Genomic DNA, 9,433 nt, shown 5'->3' on the forward strand with positions numbered 1-9,433 from the left:
TCCCCTCTCTCTCAGGGAGATATCTGTACACTGACTGGTGCCTCTCAGTCCCCACTCCCTCAGGGAGATATCTGTACACTGACTGGTGTCTCTCAGTCCCCTCTCTCTCAGGGAGATATCTGTACACTGGCTGGTGTTTCTCAGTCCCTCTCTCTCTGGGAGATATCTGTACACTGACTGGTGTCTCTCAGTCCCTCTCTCTCTGGGAGATATCTGTACACTGACTGGTGTCTCTCAGTCCCTCTCTCTCAGGGAGATATCTGTACACTGACTGGTGTCTCTCAGTCCCTCTCCCTCAGGGAGATATCTGTACACTGACTGGAGTCTCTCAGTCCCTCTCTCTCAGGGTGATATCTGTACACTGACTGGTGTCTCTCAGTCCCCTCTCTCTCAGGGAGATATCTGTACACTGACTGGTGTCTCTCAGTCCCCTCTCCCTCAGGGAGATATCTGTACACTGACTGGTGTCTCTCAGTCCACTCTCCCTCAGGGAGATATCTGTACACTGACTGGTGTCTCTCAGTCCCCTCTCTCTCAGGGAGATATCTGTACACTGACTGGTGTCTCTCAGTCCCTCTCCCTCAGGGAGATATCTGTACACTGACTGGTGTCTCTCAGCCCCTCGCCCTCTGGGAGATATCTGTACACTGACTGGTGTCTCTCAGTCCCCTCTCTCTCAGGGAGATATCTGTACACTGACTGGTGTCACTCAGTACCTCCCTCTCAGGGAGATATCTGTACACTGACTGGTGTCACTCAGTCCCTCTCTCTCAGGGAGATATCTGTACACTGACTGCTGTCTCTCAGTCCCTCTCCCTCAGGGAGATATCTGTACACTGACTGGTGTCACTCAGTCCCTCTCTCTCAGGGAGATGTCTGTACACTGACTGGTGTCACTCAGTCCCTCTCTCTAAGGGAGATATCTGTACACTGACTGGTGTCACTCAGTCCCTCTCTCTCAGGGAGATATCTGTACACTGACTGGTGTCTCTCAGTCCCCTCTCTCTCAGTGAGATATCTGCACACTGACTGGTGTCTCTCAATCCCGTCTCTCTCAGGGAGATATCTGTACACTGACTGGTGTCTCTCAGTCCCTCTCTCTCAGGGAGATATCTGTACACTGACTGGTGTCTCTCAGTCCCTCTCTCTCAGGGAGATATCTGTACACTGACTGGTGTCTCTCAGTCCCCTCTCTCTCAGGGAGATATCTGTACACTGACTGGTGTCTCTCAGTCCCCTCTCTCTCAGTGAGGTATCTGTACACTGACTGGTGTCTCTCAGTCCCTCTCCCTCAGGGAGTTATCTGTACACTGACTGATGTCTCTCAGTCCCTCTCGCTCAGGGAGATATCTGTACACTGACTGGTGTCACTCAGTACCTCTCCCTCAGGGGAGATATCTGTACACTGACTGGTGTCTCTCAGTCCCTCTCCCTCAGGGAGATATCTGTACACTGACTGGTGTCTCTCACTCCCTCGCCCTCTGGGAGATATCTGTACACTGACTGGTGTCACTCAGTCCCTCTCCCTCAGGGAGATATCTGTACACTGAATGGTGTCACTCAGTCCCCTCTCCCTCAGGGAGATATCTGTACACTGACTGGTGTCTCTCAGTCCCTCGCCCTCAGGGAGATATCTGTTCACTGATTGGTGTCTCTCAGTCCCTCTCTCTCAGGGAGATATCCGTACACTGACTGGTGTCTCTCAGTCCCTCTCAGGGAGATATCTGTACACTGACTGGTGTCTCTCAGTCCCTCTCTCTCAGGGAGATATCTGTACACTGACTGGTGTCTCTCAGTCCCCTCTCTCTCAGGGAGATATCTGCACTCTGACTGGTGTCACTCAGTACCTCTCCCTCAGGGAGATATCTGTACACTGACTGGTGTCTCTCAGTCCCTCTCCCTCAGGGAGATACCTGTACACTGACTGGTGTCACTCAGTCCCCTCTCCCTCAGGGAGATATCTGTACACTGACTGGTGTCACTCAGTACCTCTCCCTCAGGGAGATATCTGTACACTGACTGGTGTCTCTCAGTCCCCTCTCTCTCAGGGAGATATCTGTACACTGACTGGTGTCACTCAGTCCCTCTCCCTCAGGGAGATATCTGTACACTGACTGGTGTCTCTCAGTACCTCTCCCTCAGGGAGATATCTGTACACTGACTGGTTTCACTCAGTACCTCTCCCTCAGGTATATATCTGTACACTGACTTGTGTCACTCCGTCCCCTCTCCCTCAGGGAGAAATCTGTACACTGACTGGTGTCACTCTGTCCCTCTCCCTCAGGGAGATATCTGTACACTGACTGGTGTCACTCTCTCCCTCTCCCTCAGGGAGATATCTGTACACTGACTGGTGTCACTCAATACCTCTCCCTCTGGGAGATATCTGTACACTGACTGGTGTCTCTCAGTCCCCTCTCTCTCAGGGAGATATCTGTACACTGACTGGTGTCTCTCAGTCCCCTCTCTCTCAGTGAGATATCTGTACACTGACTGGTGTCTCTCAGTCCCTCTCTCTCAGGGAGATATCTGTACACTGACTGGTGTCACTCAGTCCCTCTCTCTCAGGGAGATATCTGTACACTGACTGGTGTCTCTCAGTCCCCTCTCTCTCAGTGAGATATCTGTACACTGACTGGTGTCTCTCATTCCCTGTCTCTCAGGGAGATATCTGTACACTGACTGGTGTCTCTCAGTCCCTCTCTCTCAGGGAGATATCTGTACACTGACTGGTGTCTCTCAGTCCCCTCTCTCTCAGTGAGATATCTGTACACTGACTGGTGTCTCTCATTCCCTGCCTCTCAGGGAGATATCTGTACACTGACTGGTGTCTCACAGTCCCCTCTCTCTCAGGGAGATATCTGTACACTGACTGGTGTTTCTCAGTCCCTCTCGCTCAGGGAGATATCTGTACACTGACTGGTGTCTCTCAGTCCCCTCTCTCTCATTGAGATATCTGTACACTGACTGGTGTCTCTCATTCCCTGTCTCTCAGGGAGATATCTGTACACTGACTGGTGTCTCTCAGTCCCCTCTCTCTCAGGGAGATATCTGTACACTGACTGGTGCCTCTCAGTCCCCACTCCCTCAGGGAGATATCTGTACACTGACTGGTGTCTCTCAGTCCCCTCTCTCTCAGGGAGATATCTGTACACTGGCTGGTGTTTCTCAGTCCCTCTCTCTCTGGGAGATATCTGTACACTGACTGGTGTCTCTCAGTCCCTCTCTCTCTGGGAGATATCTGTACACTGACTGGTGTCTCTCAGTCCCTCTCTCTCAGGGAGATATCTGTACACTGACTGGTGTCTCTCAGTCCCTCTCCCTCAGGGAGATATCTGTACACTGACTGGAGTCTCTCAGTCCCTCTCTCTCAGGGTGATATCTGTACACTGACTGGTGTCTCTCAGTCCCCTCTCTCTCAGGGAGATATCTGTACACTGACTGGTGTCTCTCAGTCCCCTCTCCCTCAGGGAGATATCTGTACACTGACTGGTGTCTCTCAGTCCACTCTCCCTCAGGGAGATATCTGTACACTGACTGGTGTCTCTCAGTCCCCTCTCTCTCAGGGAGATATCTGTACACTGACTGGTGTCTCTCAGTCCCTCTCCCTCAGGGAGATATCTGTACACTGACTGGTGTCTCTCAGCCCCTCGCCCTCTGGGAGATATCTGTACACTGACTGGTGTCTCTCAGTCCCCTCTCTCTCAGGGAGATATCTGTACACTGACTGGTGTCTCTCAGTCCCCTCTCTCTCAGTGAGATATCTGTACACTGACTGGTGTCTCTCAGTCCCTCTCCCTCAGGGAGATATCTGTACACTGACTGGTGTCTCTCAGTCCCCTTTCTCTCAGGGAGATATCTGTACACTGACTGGTGTCACTATGTCCCTCTCCCTCAGGGAGATATCTGTACACTGAATGGTGTCTCTCAGTCCCCTCTCTCTCTGGGAGATATCTGTACACTGACTGGTGTCTCTCAGTCCCCTCTCCCTCAGGGAGATATCTGTACACTGACTGGTGTCTCTCAGTCCCCTCTCTCTCAGGGAGATATCTGTACACTGACTGGTGTCTCTCAGTCCCTCTCTCTCAGGGAGATATCTGTACACTGACTGGTGTCTCTCAGTCCCCTCAGGGAAATATCAGTACACTGACTGGTGTCACTCTGTCCCTCTCTCTCTGGGAGATATCTGTACACTGACTGGTGTCTCTCAGTCCCTCTCTCTCTCAGGGAGATATCTGTACACTGACTGGTGTCTCTCAGTCCCTCTCTCTCAGGGAGATATCTGTACACTGACTGGTGTCTCTCAGTCCCTCTCTCTCAGGGAGATATCTGTACACTGACTGGTGTCTCTCAGTCCCCTCAGGGAAATATCTGTACACTGACTGGTGTCACTCTGTCCCTCTCTCTCAGGGAGATATCTGTACACTGACTGGTGTCACTCTGTCCCTCTCTCTCAGGGAGATATCTGTACACTGACTGGTGTCCCTCAGTCCCTCTCTCTCAGGGAGATATCTGTACACTGACTGGTGTCACTCTGTCCCTCTCTCTCTGGGAGATATCTCTACACTGACTGGTGTCTCTCAGAAAGTACCGAAAGCATCCCGAGACAATGCTGGCCGGGATCCAGGGCTCTGTATCTCAGCAAATGTTGTTCCATTTGGGATCGGCTGTGTTTCCTGTCCGAGGACACCCATATCTCTCGGAACACCAACATTTAATGGTTTCTCAGCGTTTAGAAATATATTTTTTCTATTCTTCCTACCAAAGTGAATAACTTCACATTTCTCCACATTATACTTCATTTGCTACCTTATTGCCCACTCACTTAACCTGTCTATAGCCCTTCGCAGCCTCTTTGTGGGCTCCTCACAGCTAACTGTCCCACGCAGCTTTATATCGTCAGGAAACTTGGTTACATTGAGGGAGAGGCAGAGGCTGAGAGACAGAGGGCGAGAGGCAGAGGGCGAGAGGGAGAGGGCGAGAGGCAGAGGGCGAGAGGGAGAGGGCGAGAGGCAGAGGGCGAGAGGCAGAGGGCGAGAGGCAGAGGGCGAGAGGCAGAGGGCGAGATGCAGAGGGCGAGAGGCAGAGGGCGAGATGCAGAGGGCGAGAGGCAGAGGGCGAGAGGCAGAGGGAGAGAGGCAGAGGGCGAGATGCAGAGGGCGAGAGGCAGAGGGCGAGAGGCAGAGGGCGAGATGCAGAGGGCGAGAGGCAGAGGGCGCGAGGCAGAGGGCGAGCGGCAGAGGGCGAGAAGGAGAGGCAGAGAGGCAGAGGGCGAGAGGCAGAGGGTGAGAGGCAGAGGGCGAGAGGCAGAGGGCGAGATGCAGAGGGCGAGATGCAGAGGGCGAGAGGCAGAGGGCGAGAGGCAGAGGGAGAGAGGCAGAGGGCGAGAGGCAGAGGGCGAGAGGCAGAGGGCGAGAGGCAGAGGGCGAGAGGCAGAGGGCGAGATGCAGAGGGCGAGAGGCAGAGGGCGAGAGGCAGAGGGAGAGAGGCAGAGGGCGAGATGCAGAGGGCGAGAGGCAGAGGGCGAGAGGCAGAGGGTGAGATGCAGAGGGCGAGAGGCAGAGGGCGAGAGGCAGAGGGCGAGCGGCAGAGGGAGAGAGGCAGAGGGCGAGAGGGAGAGGGAGAGAGGGCGAGAGGCAGATGGCGAGAGGCAGAGGGCGAGAGGCAGAGGGCGAGAGGCAGAGGGCGAGAGGCAGAGGGCGAGAGGGAGAGGGAGAGAGGGCGAGAGGCAGATGGCGAGAGGCAGAGGGAGAGAGGCAGAGGGCGAGAGGCAGAGGGCGAGGGGCATGGGGCGAGAGGCAGAGGGAGAGAGGCAGAGGGCGAGAGGCATGGGGCGAGAGGCAGAGGGCGAGAGGCAGAGGGCGAGAGGCAGAGGGTGAGAGGCAGAGGGTGAGAGGCAGAGGGTGAGAGGCAGAGGGTGAGAGGCAGGGGGCGAGAGGCAGAGGGCGAGAGGGAGAGGGCGAGGGGCATGGGGCGAGGGGCATGGGGCGAGAGGCAGAGGGCGAGAGGCAGAGGGTGAGAGGCAGAGGGTGAGAGGCAGGGGGCGAGAGGGAGAGGGCGAGAGCCAGAGGGCGAGAGGCAGAGGGCGAGATGCAGAGGGCGAGGGGCATGGGGCGAGAGGCAGAGGGCGAGCGGCAGAGGGCGAGAGGCAGAGGGAGGGAGGCAGAGGGCGAGAGGCAGAGGGTGAGAGGCAGAGGGTGAGAGGCAGGGGGCGAGAGGGAGAGGGCGAGAGCCAGAGGGCGAGAGGCAGAGGGCGAGAGGCAGAGGGTGAGAGGCAGAGGGTGAGAGGCAGGGGGCGAGAGGGAGAGGGCGAGAGCCAGAGGGCGAGAGGCAGAGGGCGAGATGCAGAGGGCGAGGGGCATGGGGCGAGAGGCAGAGGGCGAGCGGCAGAGGGCGAGAGGCAGAGGGAGGGAGGCAGAGGGCGAGAGGCAGAGGGCGAGAGGCAGAGGGCGAGAGGCAGAGGGCAAGAGGCTGAGGGTGAGAGGCAGAGGGCGAGGGGCATGGGGCCAGAGGCAGAGGGCGAGAGGGAGAGGGCGAGAGCCAGAGGGCGAGAGGCAGAGGGCGAGATGCAGAGGGCGAGAGGCAGAGGGCAAGACGCAGAGGGTGAGAGACAGAGGGCGAGGGGCATGGGGCGAGAGGCAGAGGGCGAGAGGCAGAGGGTGAGAGGCAGAGGGCGAGAGGCAGAGGGCAAGAGGCAGAGGGTGAGAGACAGAGGGCGAGGGGCATGGGGCGAGAGGCAGAGGGCGAGAGGCAGAGGGTGAGAGGCAGAGGGCGAGATGCAGAGGCGAGGGGCATGGGGCGAGAGGCAGAGGGCAAGAGGCAGAGGGCGAGAGGCAGAGGGCGAGAGGCAGAGGGAGAGAGGCAGAGGGCGAGAGGCAGAGGGCGAGAGGCAGAGGGCGAGAGGCAGAGGGCGAGATGCAGAGGGCGAGGGGCATGGGGCGAGAGGCAGAGGGCAAGAGGCAGAGGGCGAGAGGCAGAGGGAGAGAGGCAGAGTGCGAGAGGCAGAGGGCGAGAGGCAGAGGGCGAGAGGCAGAGGGTGAGAGGCAGAGGGTGAGAGGCAGAGGGCGAGGGGCATGGGGCGTGAGGCAGAGGGCGAGAGGCAGAGGGCAAGAGGCAGAGGGCGAGATGCATGGGGCGAGGGGCATGGGGTGAGAGGCAGAGGGCGAGAGGCAGAGGGCGAGAGGCAGAGGGTGAGATGCAGAGGGCGAGAGGCAGAGGGCGAGAGGCAGAGGGCGAGAGGGAGAGTGCGAGAGGCAGAGGGAGATAGGCAGAAGGCGAGAGGCATAGGGCGAGAGGGAGAGGGAGAGGGCGAGAGGGAGAGGGTGAGAGGGAGAGGGCGAGAGGGAGAGAGGGAGAGGGAGAGAGGGAGAGAGGCAGAGGGCGAGAGGCAGAGGGCGAGAGGGAGAGGGCGAGACGGAGAGGGCGAGAGGAAGAGAGGGAGAGAGGGAGAGGGCGAGAGGCAGAGGGCGAGAGGCAGAGGGCAAGAGGGAGAGGGCGAGAGGGAGAGAGGCAGGGGGCGAGAGGCAGAGGGCGAGAGGCAGAGGGCGAGATTGAGGTGGTTGATATTGAGGCTTTGGAAAGGGTGCAGAGGAGGAGGAGGCACTGGACTAATTCCCAGTCTAAAGCATCTTAGTTATCAAGATAGGCTGAAAGAGTTGGGACTTTCTACCTTAGAGAAGCGTAGACCACACGACTAAAAAATGATTGCTTTCCCCACCTTCCAGCGGCCATTGTACCATCAATCACGCCCAGGGCAGGTACAGCATGGGTTCGATCCAGAGTAAAGCTCCCTCAACACTCTCCCATCAAACACTCCCAGGGCAGGTACAGCACGGGTTAGATACAGAGTAAATCTCCCTCTACACTGTCCCATCAACACTTCCAGGGCAGGTAAAGCACGGGTTAGATCCAGAGTAAAGCTCCCTCTACACTGTCCCATCAAACACTCCCAGGGCAGGTACAGCACGGGTTAGATACAGAGTAAAGCTCCCTCTACACTGTCCCATCAAACACTCCCAGGGCAGGTAAAGCACGGGTTAGATACAGAGTAAAGCTCCCTCTACACTGTCCCATCAAACACTCCCAGGGCAGGTACAGCACGGGTTAGATACAGAGTAAAGCTCCCTCTACACTGTCCCATCAAACACTCCCAGGGCAGGTACAGCACGGGTTAGATCTAGAGTAAAGCTCCCTTTACACTGTCCCATCAAACACAGCGAGAGACAGCGAGGGAGAGACCGAGCCAGCGAGAGAAAGCGAGAGAGCCACTGAGAGAGAGAGCCAGCGAGAGAGCGAGCCAGCGAGGGAGCGCGAGCGAGCGAGATAGCAACTGAGAGAGCGAGAGAGTGAGAGAGCGAGAGAGTGAGACAGCGGGAGAGTGAGAAACAGCGAGTTGGGGATTGATACAGGGCTAACAGGTGAGAGCAGGGCAGTGGGATTACTTTGGGATTGATGCAGGACTATGGGGAGAGAGCGGGGCAGTGGGATAAGTTTGGGATTGATGCAGGGCTATGGGGTGAGAGCGGGGCAGTGTGATTACTTTGTGGATTGATACAGGGCTTTGGGGAGAGAGCGGGGCAGTGGGATTAGGTTGGGGATTGATACAGGGCTTTGGGGAGAGAGCGGGGCAGTGGGATTAGGTTGGGGATTGATACAGTGCTATGGGGTGAGAGCGGGGCAGTGTGATTACTTTGTGGATTGATACAGGGCTTTGGGGAGAGAGCGGGGCAGTGGGATAAGTTTGGCATTGATGCAGGGCTATGGGGTGAGAGCGGGGCAGTGTGATTACTTTGTGGATTGATACAGGGCTTTGGGGAGAGAGCGGGGCAGTGGGATTAGGTTGGGGATTGATACAGGGCTTTGGGGAGAGAGCGGGGCAGTGGGATTAGGTTGGGGATTGATACAGGGCTATGGGGTGAGAGCGGGGCAGTGTGATTACTTTGTGGATTGATACAGGGCTTTGGGGAGAGAGCGGGGCAGTGTGATTACTTCGTGGATTGATACAGGGCTTTGGGGAGAGAGCGGGGCAGTGGGATAAGTTTGGGATTGATGCAGGGCTATGGGGTGAGAGTGGGGCAGTGTTATTACTTTGTGGATTGATACAGGGCTTTGGGGAGAGAGCGGGGCAGTGGGGTTAGGTTGGGCATTGATACAGGGCTAACAGGAGAGAGCGGGGCAGTGGGATTAGGTTGGTGATTGATACAGGGCTATGGGGAGAGAGCGGGGCAGTGTGATTACTTTGTGGATTGATACAGGGCTTTGGGGAGAGAGCGGGGCAGTGGGATTAGGTTGGGGATTGATACAGGGCTTTGGGGAGTGAGCGGGGCAGTGGGATTAGGTTGGGGATTGATACAGGGCTTTGGGGAGAGAGCGGGGCAGTGGGATTAGGTTGGGGATTGATGCAGGGCTATGGGGTGAGAGCGGGGCAGTGGGA

The sequence above is a fragment of the Somniosus microcephalus genome, unplaced genomic scaffold (genome assembly GCF_052327205.1).
Source record: "Somniosus microcephalus isolate GS21.2 unplaced genomic scaffold, FLI_Smic_1.0 unresolved_chr7, whole genome shotgun sequence".
NCBI classification, from domain to species: Eukaryota; Metazoa; Chordata; class Chondrichthyes; order Squaliformes; family Somniosidae; genus Somniosus; species Somniosus microcephalus.